Source organism: Mirounga leonina, unplaced genomic scaffold (assembly GCF_011800145.1).
Source record: "Mirounga leonina isolate KUSES-001 unplaced genomic scaffold, KU_Mleo_1.0 Mir_172, whole genome shotgun sequence".
NCBI lineage: Eukaryota > Metazoa > Chordata > Mammalia > Carnivora > Phocidae > Mirounga > Mirounga leonina.
In genome coordinates, this window is record NW_023270442.1 from 4833082 (window position 1) to 4850994 (window position 17913).

The following is a 17913-nucleotide window of genomic DNA, read 5'->3' on the forward strand; positions in this document are numbered from 1 at the left end:
AGTATATACCCAGAAGAATTGAAATCAGGATCTTGAAGAGATATCTACACTCCCATATTTAGTGTGGCATTATTCACAATGACCAAGATATGGAAACAACTCAAATGTCCATCAACAGAAAATGGATGAAGAAAATGTGGTATATACATGCAATGTAATATTACACATAAAGACAGATGGAAATCCTATAATTTGTGACATTGTGAATGGACTTGGGAAACATTATGCCAGGTGAAATAGGATAGTCACAGAAGGACAAACACTGAATGATTTCTTTTATATGAGGCACCTAAAATAGTCATAGGTAAGGAAGGAGACAATAGAATGGTGGTTAGCAGGGGATGAAAGTACAAGGAGAGAGGGGGAGTGTTGAGTGGGTATAAAGTTACAGCTACACAAATGAGTAAGAAATCTGTTGTACAATGTAGTGCCTATAGTGAACAATGAGATATTAAAATTTTGAGGGCAGATCTCAAGTTAAGTGTTCTTGCCAACAACAACAACAACAACAACAAAGCAAACAAAATAATAAGAAGACACAAGAAACTTCTGGAATTTATGGAAGTTTATTACCTTCATTGTGCTGGTGGTAACATGAGCATATACGTATGTCCAAACTCATCAAATTGTATACATTAATTATGTGCAGTTTTTTGTAAGCTAATTATACTTCAGGAAAGCTGGAAAAAAGAAACATATTAGGATATCTCCTTTAACCATTTTTATTCTTCAGTGTCCTTCTTAATCATTGTGATAACCGACTTTTAAATAATTTTTCTGGGTTTTTTCCTGATTCCCAAGTAATTCCATCAGGCAATGTCCTCAGTGGTTGACGGGAAAAGAAACAGGCTGTGACCATGAAATATTCTGGGCCTTCTGCCTACACTCTCATTAGAGTATCTGTCCTTTATCTATTTGACACTTTGGACATATGCTAAACAATTGTATAAAGAAAGGATTTATCAGCTTCAAAAATATTTGAAAACATCCACTTGAGAATATAAAGTACTTTATTGTAATATGAAGAATTTAGGTTTGAGTAAAACATAGGGAGGGAATTGTTTCCGAAGACTAAATGTATGAAGTTCATGTAAAATGAATTCAATTTGTGATTTATGGTTAAGGATAATTTTCTTTTTTTTTTAAAGATTTTATTTATTTATTTGACAGAGAGAGACACAGCGAGAGAGGGAACTCAAGTAGGGGGAGTGGGAGAGGGAGAAGCAGGCTTCCCGCTGAGCAGGGAGCCCGATGTGGGGCTCGATCCCAGGACCCTGGGATCATGACCTGAGCCGAAGGCAGACACTTAACGACTGAGCCACCCAGGTGCCCTAAGGATAATTTTCTTTATTTTTGTTCATATTTTGATCATTTTCAAGATTAACTCTCTCTCCACTTAGTAATATGGTCTTCATTTGCAGAGATTTCTCTAGATCTGCAAGAAATTAAGACATTAATTTTGTTTGTTCCCCTGTTAGCGGTTCTAATTTGGGTTCTAAGCACCACCAGGAAGGTGCTTAGATCCAAAGGAATAAAAAATATATATATAGAATTGTCTAATCAAGAATCCAGTTTTCTGAATTGATAGGAATACAGGCTAGAAAGTTTGTCAGAGGTCACACTGGAAGAACCACATTTGTTCTTTAAATTAGCACCTAAACCTATCCATTCCATCAATATCATTATGGTTATCATCCCTCACCAAATGGAATGTTGGATATGCACAGTCTCAGAACTAATACTTCGAGTTTTATTGACTAAGCAGATCGTCTGTTTCTTCATTTCCTTACTGTTATGGCGTTAGAAGGTGGCGGAGGGGCAGTAAACTATCCTCCAGACAGAGAAGGCACTTGAAGCCCAAAGAGCAAAGCAAGCCATTCTTTACCCTTTCCCCAGATTTTTATTCAGGGTAACTTACTGATGGGGGAATCTGACAAACAACCTGATGCAATGCACTACAATGCATACATTGTGCAATGTTATGGCCACAATTTCCACTTTTTCTAGATCAGGTATGTATTGTGATATGTGTATTCTCAGTGACTTCAGAATAGAAGACTTCATCTGATTCATCAAATAGATAATATACGTTTCCACTGTTTTATTTGATTGTATCATATGTAACCACAACAATAAGATAAATTATACTATGACTAATTTAAATGACAGCCACTTATTTTTTATAATGAACACTTTTATTTTGTTTCTTTTTCTAGTTAGAGGCAAAATTTTTAAACTCCTATTTTCAAAATTACAAGAGTGCAAAGAAATAATTATACATAAATAATAACCAAAAAACAAACAAAAACAAAACTATACCTAACCTTTATTTTATATATGTTCTCAAAAATATAAAAATATGCATAAGAAAATAGTATTGATAAATACGAAATAAAAGCAACTTCACCACATCTAGAATGTTGGTATCCTACATGTGGCTTTATTAATAAGGAAATAATCAAAACCTGCTTGTACTGTCAAGTACCTCTTGATTTGTTTTTTCTTGTACTTATGAGGCAGAATGTGTTCTTGAATTTGATGATAGGGCTCCCCAAACAAGAACTGGTTAAATGAAAATTAATTTTCCAATATAAAACTTTCTAGTGAATATGCCGATGGAACTGTTTAGATAGATCTCACAGACTGAGGTAGGCACTACCCCTTTACTTGCAATGGGACTGTGTGGATATTTGGGGTGGGTTTGGGCCATGAGAGACGCTGTCTGATAATGAAAATAACCTGAAAATAACCTGGAGAAGATAATCCTGCAGTATAACTTATAAAAGCATGGGCATACCAGATATATACAAGCCCACTACATTGTTTAAGCAGTTGTTAAGAAACTACTTCAGCAGCACTGTTTCTGAGCAATATTTGTGAATCATTTAGCAATAACATTCTGTATAGATTTTCAATGAAGTGGCCTTGGTAAACTGGACCTCAGTGATTTCCTTTTGGGTCACTTCCTCATAATCTATTTATACTTCAAAAACAAAATGATTATCAGAAAGAGTGGAGATTTATTTCCTGTAACATGGTTGACCCGATGTTCTGAAAAGTCTTCCTGCAATGAAACATTGAAGATTTGTTTTTAAATAACATCTGGGGCGCCTGGGTGGCTCAGTCGTTAAGTGTCTGCCTTCGGCTCAGGTCATGATCCCAGGGTCCTGGGATCGAGTCCCCACATCGGGCTCCCTGCTCGGCGGGAGGCCTGCTTCTCCCTCTCCCACTCCTGCTTGTGTTCCTGCTCTCGCTATCTCTGTCAAATAAATAAATAAAATCTTTGAAAAAAATAAAAATAAAAAAAATAACATCTGAAAAGTCTTCCTGCAATGAAACATTGAAGATTTGCTCTTAAATAGTAATTAACATCATATTTATGCTGGAAATAAAAAAGTGATATTTAAAGCCAAAATTTCAAACAGGCAAAATCAAGCAAGCTAAGTATCTCTGAAGCTAACAAACGCCCTGTGAAGCTAAAAGCCTTTATTTTTTAAGGCAGGCCTGAGAAGAAAATGCAGTTTAGGGTAACACCTGGTGAGGTGTAAAAGCTAAAACCTCCACATATACTCTGAGCAAAGAAGAATTGCATACTAATGAAATAAAGAGCTAGAAAATAAACTTCTTAAAAGATGTTAGCAAGAAAATAAATGTGACCTTGTCTGTGAGCAAAATGCTAGAAAAAAGTCTCCCCAAAGAATTTAAAACAGCAGTCCACTCCCCAGAGACTGGGCCACTGGTTATGTCATTATGTACTCCCCAAATAAAGGATGCATATTTTATCCTTTATCATAAAATAATTTATTTTGTAACCTAAAACTTTTCCACAAACGTATATGTAGCTCCTCATGCTTGTACTTTTGAGTTCTACCATTCAAAACAGTTGCAAATATTCCACAAACTCCATCAGAGAAATAGAAAATACATTCCCCTTCTCATTTTAAAACACCTTAATATCAAAACCTAACAAGAACCATTAAAGAAAGTAAAGTTGTACTCCAAATTTTCTAATGAAACTAAAGGCAAAACTTCTAAACAAAAATATTAGAAAATCAAATCTGACATAAAAAAAAAAACAAAAAAACATAAAACAACAACAACAACAAACTAACCAAACAAAATACTACATTAAGAAGGATTTATTTGGATATAGGGCACCTGGGTGGCTCAGTTGGTTAAGCGACTGCCTTCGGCTCAGGTCATGATCCTGGAGTCCCAGGATCGAGTCCCGCATCGGGCTCCCTGCTCAGCGGGGAGTCTGCTTCTCCCTCTGACCCTCCTCCCTCTCATGCTCTCTCTCTCTCATTCTCTCTCTCTCAAATAAATAAATAAAATAAAATAAATAAAATCTTTTAAAAAAAGGATTTATTTGGGACTTCAGTGGTCAATTAACATTTAACCAATGTAATCAATTTGATCAGAACAACGAGTGAGAAAAAAAATCATATGATGATCTTAAAAGATATAGAAAAGTACTAGATAAAAATTCAACATCCACCCATAAATATAAATTTTATCAAACAAGTGAAGGGACCATCCATATTGATAATGGCTAGTTGCAAAATCAAACAAAAACGTCATATACTATGGGAAAATACTGAATGCTTATTCTTTGAGATCACTGATGAAATCAAGTTGAGGGCTATACCACTTCTAATCCTAACTGTCCTGGAATTGCAAACTATTGCAGTATGGCAAGAAAATACAAGATCCTCGTAAGTTCAGGGATATAAGAAGGTAAAGGATTTTGAAGGAAGAAATAAACTTTTATTTTTCACAGATGATTAGATTTCCTGAATAGAACACCAAAGTTATTTTATAAAGTAACAAAACAGGAGAAGTTAACACACTTTGCTTGTGATAAATCTGAAATAAAAACTTCAAATATATATTTGTATCCATAACTAAAATTAGAATATATAATTAAAAACACACTTTAAGTGAACAATATCAGAAAAATAAGGACATTGAGATAGGAATATAGCAGTGATATGGAATTCAGTCATGGAAACTTATTTTAATTCCAGTATAGTTAACATACAGGGTTATACTCATTTCAAGTGTACAATATAGAGATTCAACAACATTCATCGAATCCTTTAATTCTCAATAAAGGTTATTAGAACATATTTAAGTATAAGGGGACAAATAAAATGCTCATGGTTTGAAAGACCCATTATAAGTAAAGATATCAATTTGCTGCAAAGTGATCAACTGAATATAATTTAAACATTCTTACAAGGAGTTTACTTTTTTTTTCTCATTAAACTTTTGTTTTAATGGGTCTCAAAATTCTGTGACAGATTTTTGGTCAAGTTGTTTCCATTAAAAAGTACTGATTTTAAGAACTAATAACTTAAAACTGCCACACACACATAAAAAAAAAACAAATGGTCCACAAAACATTCTCCTTTCCTTTTGAAGGTTTTACGATGCATTGTTATCATTAACCAGTCTTTTACTATTAAACTTAAATGGCCAATTGACACAAACAGTTCTGAGACTGTTCTTCCACCACTGATTAAGACTGGGGTGGCAGGTATTGGGGATAATATTCATTTAGCCTTCCGAGCTTTCTGGGCAGACTTGGTGATCTTGCCAGCTCCAGCTGCCTTCTTGTCCACTGCTTTGACGACACCCACAGCAACTGTCTCATGTCACGAACAGCAAAACAGCCCAGAGGAGGATAGTCAGAGAAACTCCCGACACACACAGGCTTGCCAGGAACCATATCAATATGGCAGCATCACCAGATTTCAAGAACTTGGGACCATCTTCCAGCTTTTTTCCAGAACGATGATCTATCTTCTCCTTCAGTTCAGCAAACTTGCAAACAATGTGAGTTATGTGACAATACGGCTCAGATGCATATTCAGCACTGATTTGGCCTGGATGGTTCAGGATAATCACCTGAGCCATGAAGCCAGCTGCTTCCGTGGGTGGGTCATTTTTGCTGTCACCAGCCACATTGCCACGACGAACATCTTTGACAGATACGTTCTTGACATCGAAGCCCACGTTGTCCCCAGGAAGAGCCTCACTCAAAGCTGCATGGTGCATTTCAACAGACTTTACTTCAGTTGTAACATTGACTGGAATAAAGGTGACCACCATGCCAGGTCTAAGAACACCAGTCTCGACTCGGCCCACAGGGACAGTACCAATACCACCAATTTTGTAGACGTCCTGGAGAGGCAGATACAAGGGCTTGTCAGTTGGACAGGTTGGTGGCAGAATGCAATCCAGAGCTTCAAGCAGTGTGGTTCCACTGGCATTCCCATCTTTACAGGTGACTTTCCCTCCCTTGAACCAAGGCATGTTAGCACTTGGCTCCAGCATGTTGTCACCGTTCCAACCAGAAATTGGCACAAATGCTACTGTGTCAGGGGTTGTAGCCAATTTTATTAATGTAGGTGCTGACTTCCTTAACTATTTCCTCGTATCTCTTCTGGCTGTAGGGTGGCTCAGTGGAATCCATCTTGTTAACACCAACAATTAGTTGTTTTACACCCAGGGTGTAAGCCAGAAGGGCATGCTCACGGGTCTGCCCATTCTTGGAGATACCGGCTTAAAATTCACCGACACCAGCAGCAACAATCAGGACAGCACAGTCAGCTTGAGATGTGCCTGTAATCATGTTTTTGATAAAGTCTCTGTGTCCTGGGTCATCAGTGATGGTCACATAATACTTGCTGGTCTTGAATTTCCACAGGGAGGTAACAATGGTGATACCACGTTCACGTTCAGCTTTCAGTTTACCCAAGACCCAGGCATACTTGAAGGAGCCCTTTCCCATCTCAGCAGCCTCCTTCTCAGATTTTTCGATAGTTCTTTTGTCGATCCCACCACACTTGTAGATCAGATGACCAGTAGTGGCAGACTTGCCCACATCTACCTGTCCAATGACGGCGATGTTGACGTGAGTCTTTTCCTTTCCCATTTTGGGTTAGGTTGAGCTGTGGTTTTCACGACACCTGTGTGCTGGCAGCAAACCCATTGCGAAAAAGCACAAGGAGTTTACTTTTAATGGAAACACACAAGGTGATCTTGAAAGTGAGAGGAAAGTAAAGGGCCAAATACAGTCAAGACACTCCTAAGGAAGAGGAATTGTCTTTCCAATTATCAATCTATTATAAAATCCAAAATTAAAACATTGTGTTATTTGCATCATCCTAGAAAATAGACCTATGATAGATACAAGAAGGTACAGGAATTAAATATTCCTAGATGACCTAGGAAGTAGAGTGTGTATCAGGTTCCTAACTCTGCCGTAAGTACCCAGACTGTCAGTAGCAAGGTGATGCCACCTTTCTTCTTTGGGAGAATTATAAGAGGAGGACTGCTAAATACGAGTCTTAAATAAGGTTGAGTGTCTCACCACATAATATAAAAATGTTTAAATTTCAGTTGAACATCATTTATCATAGCAAGAATCTGGAAGAGCCCAAGTTTAATAAGCTATGAAAATCAGCAAAGGTTAACACCAAGATGACACAGATATTAAGATTATCAGCCAATGATTTGCAGACAACTATTATTAAATATTTCAACAAGAAATTGAGATGAAACTGATATAAAATTTGCTACTTTAAAATGACTAGTTCAGTACCATTAATACACTAGCAATGCTATACAGCCACCACTTCTGTCTAATTCCAAGACATCTTCATCACCCCAAAAGGAATCCCTACATACAAAACTTATTATTCCCAATACCTACCTCCTACCTCCTGCTCATCCCCCGGAAAGCACCAGTCTGCATTCTGTCAGTATGGATTTACCTAATTCTGGATATTTCATATACATGAAATGATAGAATATGTGACCTTTTGTTTCTGGCTTCTTTTACTTAATATAATGCTTTTGATGTGTACATCCACATCATGGCCTGTATTAATACTTAATTTCTTTTCTTGACTGAGTAAAATTCAACTGTGTATATATACACCAAAATTTATCTATTTATGTATTGATGGACATTTGGGCTGATTCCACCTTTTGATTATTGTAGATAGTGCTGTTATAAACATACGTGTGCACGTATTTCAGTATCTGTTTTCAGTTTTGGGGCCTATATATCTAAGTAGAATTGCTTGGTCATTTGTTAATTCTATGCTTAACTGTTTTAAGAACTATCAAACTGTTTTCCACAGTTTTTGCACATTTCATTTTCCCACCGGCCATGCATAAGGGCTGTGATTTATCTATACCCTCCTCAACACTTTCTAATTTCTGTTGTTTTTCTGTTTCACTGTGTGTTTTTTATCTAAAGATGTCCTAGTTGGTGTGAAATGGTACATCATTCTTGTTCTGATTTGCAGTTCACAATGATTAATAATGTTGATCATTTTTCATTATGAGCTTTTTGGTCATTTGTATAACTTCCCTGGAAAAATCCCTATTCAAGTCCTTCGCCCATTTTTAAGAATTGAACTGTTTGTGTTGTTGAGTTGTAAACATTCTTTATATATGCTGGATACAGACCCTTATCAGATCTAAAATTTGTAAATGTTATCTATCATTCTGTAGGTTGTCTTTTTATTGTCTGATATGTCTTTAGATGAACAAAGGCTTTTAAATTTGGTAAAGTCTAATTTATCTTTTTTTTCCCTTTCTTGCTCATGGTTTTGGTGTCTGGGCTGTAATTTTGAAAGGGCTCTTGTAAGAAATTGTCTCTTTACTGACGTAATTAAGATTTTACTATATTTTGATGTATAATTTCATATTAGCTCCTATAATTTTACAGTTAAAAATTTGGCTACTTTACATATAATAAACACGTGGTCCATTTTTAAACATAATGCATAGGAAACCTTATAGATACAAATAGACTATTAAATAAATTTTCATACTCATTAAATATTATGGCTACTGTACAGGACAATAGCATTCTGACAAACAAAATAATCTGTCTACACCATCATCCTGTAGCTTTCAAAATTATTTGAACATCTTTTCAAAAAACATCGGTTCTTTAAGGGAGTGATTTGAGAGGTAAATCTGATTTTCAAATTGGAAGCCACACAAGGTAGCAGAACAATTCAGGAGCAGATCAGAATTCTTTCATTTGAAACCTTTGTCAGTCACTTGCTATTTTATCTCAGACTATACATTTGTTCACAACGAGTATCATTTGTCTTAAATGACAATTGGCATTTGAACATTACAGTATCTGACCTAATTATCTTACACAGTTTTTTTCAGAATAAAAAAGAAAGGTGACAAAAGCTTTATAATCTGCATGCGCTAAGTAAACGGACATTTGTATTGTCATTTGGGTGGGCTTGGATATTTATTGAAATAGCACAAAGTAAAAACTGGTGTCAAAACACAAAGAAAATTGTAATGCTGATAACTTTTAGTTATCTGTTCAAATTTGGGTAATTCGGAGGGAAGAAAGGCCATGGTGTCTTGATTATACTATAAACTGTGCAGAGAAGCTCAGCTTGCTACCATGTCTGTTGCTATTTATGGTGCAGTACAAAAGTGTGACATATTATTTCCCAGGTGGAGAAAAAACATCGATAACACACCACTTTACTGTGACTCCATAATATTGCATTCTTCCAGCTGAAAGCCTTCACGAAAATTTGATGATATTAAATTGGTACCTTCTTACTTTAGCTATTAACTTTAATTTATATTTGATCTCTCTTAAAAAAAAAAACAGGAAGTGAAATTTTTAAATCTTCCTTTGTTTTGAAATCTAACACACTTATTGAAAGAAAAGCCAACAGAAGTAAATGGATTCAGCAGATGAGCCATACTACTTAGTTATTGAACAACCATCAATAATCATCTTAAGGTAGGGGTGAACAAAAGGAGCTTTATAAATCGGTAAAATTGTCCCCATAGTATTAGATGTTGTTTTTAAAAAAGAGCATTAGTTAGATGCCTCATAAAATATTGTCCCTTTTGTTCCTTTATTTCACAGTGTAGGACTCCCTTCATTATAATTATCATTGCTAACATTTGTTAATGTATCTCCCTTAGTCATACCCCTGATGCTGTCCAAAATTAAAAGTTTTCTCTCTTGTCCATATAAGATCCAGTTGTTGCTATGGTGAGTGCTGTGAATTGTGTAAGACTGTTGAATCACAGACCTGTACCTCTGAAACAAATAATACATTATATGTTAAAAAAAAAAAAAAGGAAGAAGAAGAAGATAGCAGGAAGGGAAAAAGGAAGGGGGGAATCGGAGGGGGAGAAGAACCATGAGAGACCATGGACTCTCAGAAACAAACTGAGGGTTCTAGAGGGGAGGGTAGTGGGGAGATGGGTTAGCCTGATGATGGGTATTAAAGAGGGCACGTTCTGCATGGAGCACTGGGTGTTATCCGCAAACAATGAATCATGGAACACTACATCAAAAACTAATGATGTAATATATGGTGATTAACATAACATAATAAAATTAAAAAAAGAAAAACGATCCAGTTGTTCATTTAAATTTAACATTTTTTTACAGAACAACAAAAAACAAATTTTGGGAAAATAGGTAGTTCTCATTATGTTTGATTTAGCTTCAGAATGAGAGGATATATTATAATCCAAGTGATTTCATAGGCCAAATAGGCATTATGAAAAATATTACTGAAAGCTTACTAGGAACGAATGCCCTTGATAATCTAAAGATGCAGCAGATAAATGGTCCTAGAGCAGCACCCTGTGACCATTTCCAACCACCTTTGTGAGTAATCTATCCTGAGCCCCACATAAAAGAACTAAAGCTTTTTGTTTCCTGTTCCTGTCATTCTTCAGTTAATACATTCTATATGGAGAGGAAATGCAAATCAAGGTTGCCTAGTTAAAAAAAAAAAAAAAAAAAAAAAAGCTGTCTTCAAATTAACTTTGCAAATATCTTCATAAAGTGACCTATAAAACTGTAGGGAAATAATGAGGGTTAGATGAGTGAGGGGTAAACAAGATAAAACTGACTATAACATCCATAATAGTGGACCAATAGTGCCATCTATCGCTTTCAATACAAGTCTGGTACACAATTGCAATTTTTATGTCCTAAAATAATGTTACTATGCTTTTATTGAAAGTCATTTTATATACTTACAAATAACATAATATTAATAGCTGGAGTTACACTTCAAACTCTATGTTGTGTGTAGCGTATATTTATTACATATTACGTTTACTATATTCATTATCTTTTGGGTAATAGTTTCAGTTTTTTAAAATGTGTACTCTTTCTAAGGAGTTCTGTACAAGGAGTAAGTGAAGGATCATACTAGGTGTAGAAAATATGAATACTGAACAAACTTCAGGGGCTGCATATAAATGGTGTTCAGCTTAGAAATCAAATTATCTGAATATATATGTGTGTGTACACATACAATATAACGATACTGAAAATTCCTGAGTTTTACGCAAAAGACACTTGAAGAAAGGGAAAAAAAAATACTCCAAAATCTTTCTGTCAAGGTGTTCTTGTAACAGTTCTGTAACTTAAAGTATTGCACTAGGTTCCATTTTGTTTCCTGTTTTATTCTAAGGGGAGAAAATGACTGTTGTTAAAGCTAAGCTGGCTTCCGGAGATTTATTTAAATGCTTAGACCCATTCCTAATTAAACCATGGATGCCAGAATATAAGGGAATGACACCCTAGATTGTTTGACAAAACAAAGCAAAATAATAATAATAATAATAATAATAATAATAATAATAATACAATGTAGAAATCTACAATCCCCAAACATGTTTTTCAAAAAGGAAAGTGAATTAGCTTAGATGATGTGATGTTGGCAAACATGCTCCACAGGAAGTAATGAAGAAGGGAAATGATCTCAGATTGAAGTATGTTACTGGAGGAAGAAGAGAGTGATCAGAAAAGGAAACTTTAACAGATGATCACTGTTTAAGTTACAATTATAACCACATCATGTAGGATTTTTTTCCCATCACCATTATTAAGGCGTAATTTACATGCAATAAAATTCACCATTTTTAGTGTGTAATTCCATGTTTGGGCACATGAGAGTATAGTCATATAATCAGCATAGTAATAGACACAACAGTTCCATCGACTGAGACATCTCCCTTAAATGTCCCTTGTAACTCTACCTTTTTCATTCTTCCAACACTAATCTATTTCAGACCTCAATAGTTTTATCTAGTCCAGAATGTTACACAAGTAAAATTACATGATAAATAGTATTCTGAGTTTGGCTTCTTTCACTTAGCATAGCACATTTGAAATTCACTTATGCTTTTCGGTGTATCCATAGTTTGTCATTTATGCTGTTCAGTAGTAGTCCGTGTGTGCATATGGATACGGAGTTTTCTTAAAAAAAAAAAAAAAGGTTTTATTTATTTATTTGAGAGAGAGAGAGAGAGTAGGGGGAGGGGCAGAGGGAGAGAGAGAGAATCTCAAGCAGACTCCCTACTGAGCGTGGAACCTGATGTGGGGCTTGTTCCTAGGACCCTGAGATCATGACCTGAGCTGAAACCAAGAGTCAGACGCTCAACTGACTGAGCCACACAAGTGCACCTGGATTCAGAGTTTTCTTATCCATTCCTCAGTTAAGGAACATGTGTGTTGTTCCCAGATTGGATATATTATGAATAAAGTTACTACAAACATTCTTGTGTAGGTTTTGTGTAAACATAGGATTTCATTTCACTTGGGGAGATAAATAGGAGTGGGGTTACTGAGTCATATAGTAAGTGTATGTTTAACAAAGTGATAACACTGCCAAAGCATTTTTCCACCATATCTATAACATCATGCATATCCACCAGCAATGCACGGCAGTTCCTTTACTCTGGTGTTCTCATCAGCACTTGGTATTGTCAATTTGTTTGCTTATCTGTTTAGATATTCAAGTAGATGTGTTTTGATACCTCAGTTTGGCTTTTAATCTGCAATTCCCAAATGACACACAATGTTGAACATCTTTTCATCTGCTTGTGTGCCATACCTAAAATTATTCCACGTATTTTTTGAAGTGCAATTATATACTTTATCTTCAATTTTGCCAACAAACATTCAGTATTAATATATTAAAGTGGAATTATTTTTTTAACCTGTGACCTTGCTAATTTGTATGTTTATGAGTGTGCGTGTGTAGATTCTTTGTGATTTTCTAGGTAGATATTCATATTCTCTATAATACTGACTGCTTTATTTTAGTCAAACTATTTTATTTTTATTTTATTTTATTTTTTTATTTTATTTTTCTTTCCCTTTCCTTTTTTAGTGCACTGGCTAGAGCCTGCATATGATGTGATTAGAAATCATGAGAGTAATTATCTTGCCCTTGTTCCTAACCATACAGAGAAATTATCTCCAGAATATCTGGCTTACAAAACCTGGCACCTAATATCTATAAAATATGCATGAAAGATACAATAAATATTCCACATTTTAAATATTACAAAGTTTAATTTCAATTTTTTCAATATTATTTTTCAAAAAATTTTAAAAATATTTTAAAATATCTACATATAATGATGTTCTATATATAAATATATATGTGTTTTTGCATATATATGCTTATAGATATGCACATTAATGAAAGATGTATTTCATTCTTCTTGTACCCCAATGGAGTATACTATAAAAACTTTCCTTGAGTTGCATACAACCCACTCTGCAGGCTACTGCCATATAAAGGTAAATCCAGCCTATATCCATTCTCATCTTGCACCATTTAACAGAGAGAGAGAGAGCAATAAATGCATTTCTGGAACTTAAAAAAATGTATATAGTTACTAGGGGAAGAATAGGACAGGATAAATTCCTGAAATATTAATTTGTTGTTTGGTCTTTCTCTGGTTGACTACTCTCCATCTGCCTAAAAGCCAACAGGTACTATGTTCATTTGTTTTGTTTCTTAAATTCCACATATGACTGAAATAATATAGTATTTGTCTTTCTCTGTCTTATTTTGCTTAGCATAATACTTTCTAGCTCCATCCACATCATTGCAAATAGCAAGATTTCATTCTTTTTCATAACTGAGTGGTATATCCTATCATTTCTTTATCCATTCATCAGTCGATGGACAGTTGGGTTCTTTCCATAATTTGGCTATTGTTGATAATGCTGCTATAAACATCGGTGTGCATATATCCCTTTGAATTAGTATTTTTGTATTCTTTGGGTAAAGACCTAGTAGTGCAGTTGCTAGATCATAGGGTCATTCTATTTTTAACTTTTTAAGCAACCTCCATATTATTTCCAGAGTGGCTGCACTGGTTTGCATTCCCACTAATAATGTAAGAGGGTTCCCCTTTTTCTGCATCCTCACCAATACCTGTTGTCTCCTGTGTTGCTAAAAAGAAAGAAAGAAAGAAAGAAAGAAAGAAAGAAAGAAAGAAAGAAAGAAAGAAAGAAAGAAAGAAAGAAAGAAAGAAAGAAAGAAAAAAGAAAAGGAAAGATAAGAAAGGAAAGGAAAGGAAAGGAAAAGAAAAGAAAAGAAAAGAAAGGAAAAGAAAAGAGAAAAGAAAAGAAAAGAGAAAAGAAAAGAAGAAAAATAGAGAGCCAAACCAAGAAACAGACTCTTAACTATAGAGAACAAACTGATGGTTACAAGAGGGGAGATAGGTTGAGGATGGGTTAGAGTGGTGGTGAGGATAAAGAGGGCCACTTGTGATGAGCACCCACTGTTGTATGTAAGCATTGAATCACTAAATTCTAAACCTGAGCTAATATTACAGTGTACGTTTACTAACTGGAATTTAACTAAAAACTTGAAAGAAAAAAAAAAAAGCCAATAAGCATGACATTTATATTTCCTGTGTCAGCCAAGGTTTAGGTTGCAAGATCCAAAGAAATATGCACCTGGAAAAAAATTATTATTCATTTCTTTGAATGTTTGAACTTCTTGGAAGATTATATCATGAGGGAATGGTTTAGGAGAAGGTCTTGAAAGTCTTCCAAGTATAGGAATGAGTATAGCTCAGCAAGACCATTATGCGTTAACACTTGTCACACACAGAGTGTGACCACTTCTCACCATCTCCTCAGCTAGGATTCTGGAGTCAGCTTTATTGCATCTAATCTCTTTTACTGCAAGAACCTCCTAAATGTTCTTGCTGTTTCCTCCTGGGTCTAGCAAAGCACAGCAGCTAAAGTTGGATTTTTTTTTTTTTAATAATACATTTTGGAAATGTTAGTAGATTTGAGAAACTACTTCCTGAATTGTAGTCTTTGTTGTTGTTGTTGTTAAGATTTCTTTATTTGACAGAGACACACAGAGAGGGAACACAAGCAGGAGGAGTGGGGGAGGGAGAAGCAGGCTTCCTGCAGAGCAGGGAGCCCAATGCGGGGCTCGACCCCAGGACCCTGGGACCATGACCAGAGCTGAAGGCAGACGCTTAATGACTGAGACACCCAGGCACCCCTAAAGTTGGATCTTTTGAAATAACCTGTTCAGAATAAAATCAAGCCCCTTGTTCTCTTCTGACTTTATCTCCCACCACTACAAAGCTATTGAAATGGAACAGAAAACCAAAACCTAGCTCTGAGTTTAGTGGAAGCCAAAGCTACAGGAGAAGTAGACAATGTGGATTTCATTATTTAAAACACAGAGCCCTATGTGCCCCATGCCAGAACTTTGAATTTTAAGAGGAGAGATATTGTCCTCTTTTGTATAATTTGTTTTGGAATTGTTCTGCAAAAAGCCACTTCTGAATGAAATCCTATTTTTCTTTATATAGTTGGGTTTGAAATCGTATTAAAAATGGAATTTAAAAAAATGGGATTTATATGGCAATCATAAAATTCCCTCTATATGCAATCATTTACAGATTAGCAAATCATTCAAACCTTTAATTCAAAAACACAAACTGGATGAATGAGGAAGCACTCTCACTATATTTATGTATATTTAGTCATGATAGGTAGAGAGATAATGAAAGAAAGAAAGTGAGAGAGAGAGAGAGAAGAAAGAAAAAAGAAGAAAGAAAAAAGAAGAAAGAAAGAAGAAAGAAAGAAAGAAAGAAAGAAAGAAAGAAAGAAAGAAAGAAAGAAAGAAAGAAAGGAAGGAAGGAAGGAAGGAAGGAAGGAAGGAAGGAAGGAAGGAAGGAAGGAAGAAAGAAAGAAAGAAAGAAAGAAAGAAAGAAAGAAAGAAAGAAAGAAAGAAAGAAAGAAAGAAAAGAAAGAAAGAAAGAAAGAAAGAAAGAAAGAAAGAAAGAAAGAAAGAAAGAAAGAAAGAAAAGAAAGAAAGAAAAGAAAAGAAAAGAAAAGAAAAAAGAAAGGAGAAAAATAGGTGAATAGGTGAACTGGAGTATAGAATGATTAACAGAAATAACAGAAAACTATAATTTATAAAATGTACCCCTTAATATGCAAGACTTCAAATTCACTAACTGATGGGTTAGCATTTGCTACTGTGATGTAATGAATAATTGGGTGAAAGTCAAGCTGCTATAAAAAACCTAAAAGTAGTTAAACTAGCGATGTTTATGTCCCACCTAACTGCATGGCTGAGCTGGTGTCTTGATAGTGTCAGGGACCCAGTCTCCATCCATTTTGAGTTCTGTCATTCGCACATGCTACTGTTCATAGGGCTGATGATACCCAGCCAGCTGAAATAAATGAACTGTTGCATCTATAATTGAGTTTTCCTAAGAAATCTTCCATTCACTCTTTTCCTTTAGCAGGGCACTTTTTAATATCCCACAACAGCTGATTGCCTGATTAATGTCCCATAAAATGCATAACTTGCTATTACGAATGACCTGAATATTGGCAGGAAAGTATAGACAATATTATATGCGACATACTAGCTATAAATTATCTTTTGCTAGCATTGAATCCAAGCTTAAATATGCAAACATTCATAATAAAAAACTTCCCCTTTTGAATATTTCAAAAAGATTTTCTCATAGCTTAAACATACATCAGACTGTGTTGCTCTTAATCTCCTATTAAAGATTATATCTACTTGACAAAACAATGACAAAATCAAGACTGTTGCACTTTTCACATACTGAAACAGAGTAGTCTTATGTTTCCAGTCAACAAAATAAGCTCAAATATGTCACAGGGAAACTAGGCTAGTTACTGCTAGAATAAGATTCTACTGAATGGCCACTTCTAAATATTTTAAGACAAGTTTGATGGGGTAGGGTGAGTTAAGAAAGGAGTATCAAACTATATTTTGAATATATAATAGTCATTTGTCTTTAATGTTTGACTGATTTGAATAAAATTGTGATATAACAAATCCAAATTTTGAATATCTATTATAATAGAATGTGTTAATGCAGATGAGACACTTAAAAGTGCTTGACACATGGTAAACATTCTATAAGCATTAGTTACTGTATATCTTACTTGGAAATGTCTGTTAAACAGAATAGATAACTTTGTCATGTTTCCTCCTAGTTGTCATAATTACTTTAAAAATAATTGTAATGCTTATGACTGTTGCAAAATATTTTTTAATTAAGGCAAATTAAGGAATGAAACTTACCTTCTACCACCTGTGACTTTCTGTGTGATTCATATCAACTGGGCCACCCAGGTGCCCCCCAAATAGAATTTTAAACAATAGTGAAATAATTGCTGAAATTTTCAAGCAGAGAGGCAAAATATTTTTCTAGTTAAGAATTACTACATTACAGAAACCTTTTTGGTTTATTACTATACTTAGCCAGAAAAGTTTTTTTTTTTTAATATTATTTAATAGTAGTAGCTATAGTTTCTGGGGGAAAAAAGAGATTATTCTCTCCACTTTGTTCTTTGTTCTGTCTTCATACATTTATTTAAAAACTAATAATAAATTTATAAAACCTACTAATCTCTATATGAAATTATGTAAAACGTATTTCTCTATTTGTTATCCTACTTATTACATAAATATATTATTAGTAAAATATTGAGAAAATAAAAGTCAAATATTTATAATTCATCACAGAGTCAACTATAATCAATGAGATTTCAACTTGATA

The 17913-nt window shown here is 34.7% G+C and overlaps 1 pseudogene; it reads right to left on the reverse strand.

The window, feature by feature from the left end:
• Positions 1 to 5555: 5555 nt before the first annotated feature.
• LOC118018774 lies at positions 5556 to 6955 on the reverse strand (annotated as a pseudogene).
• Between the last annotated feature and the right edge of the window lie 10958 nt (positions 6956 to 17913).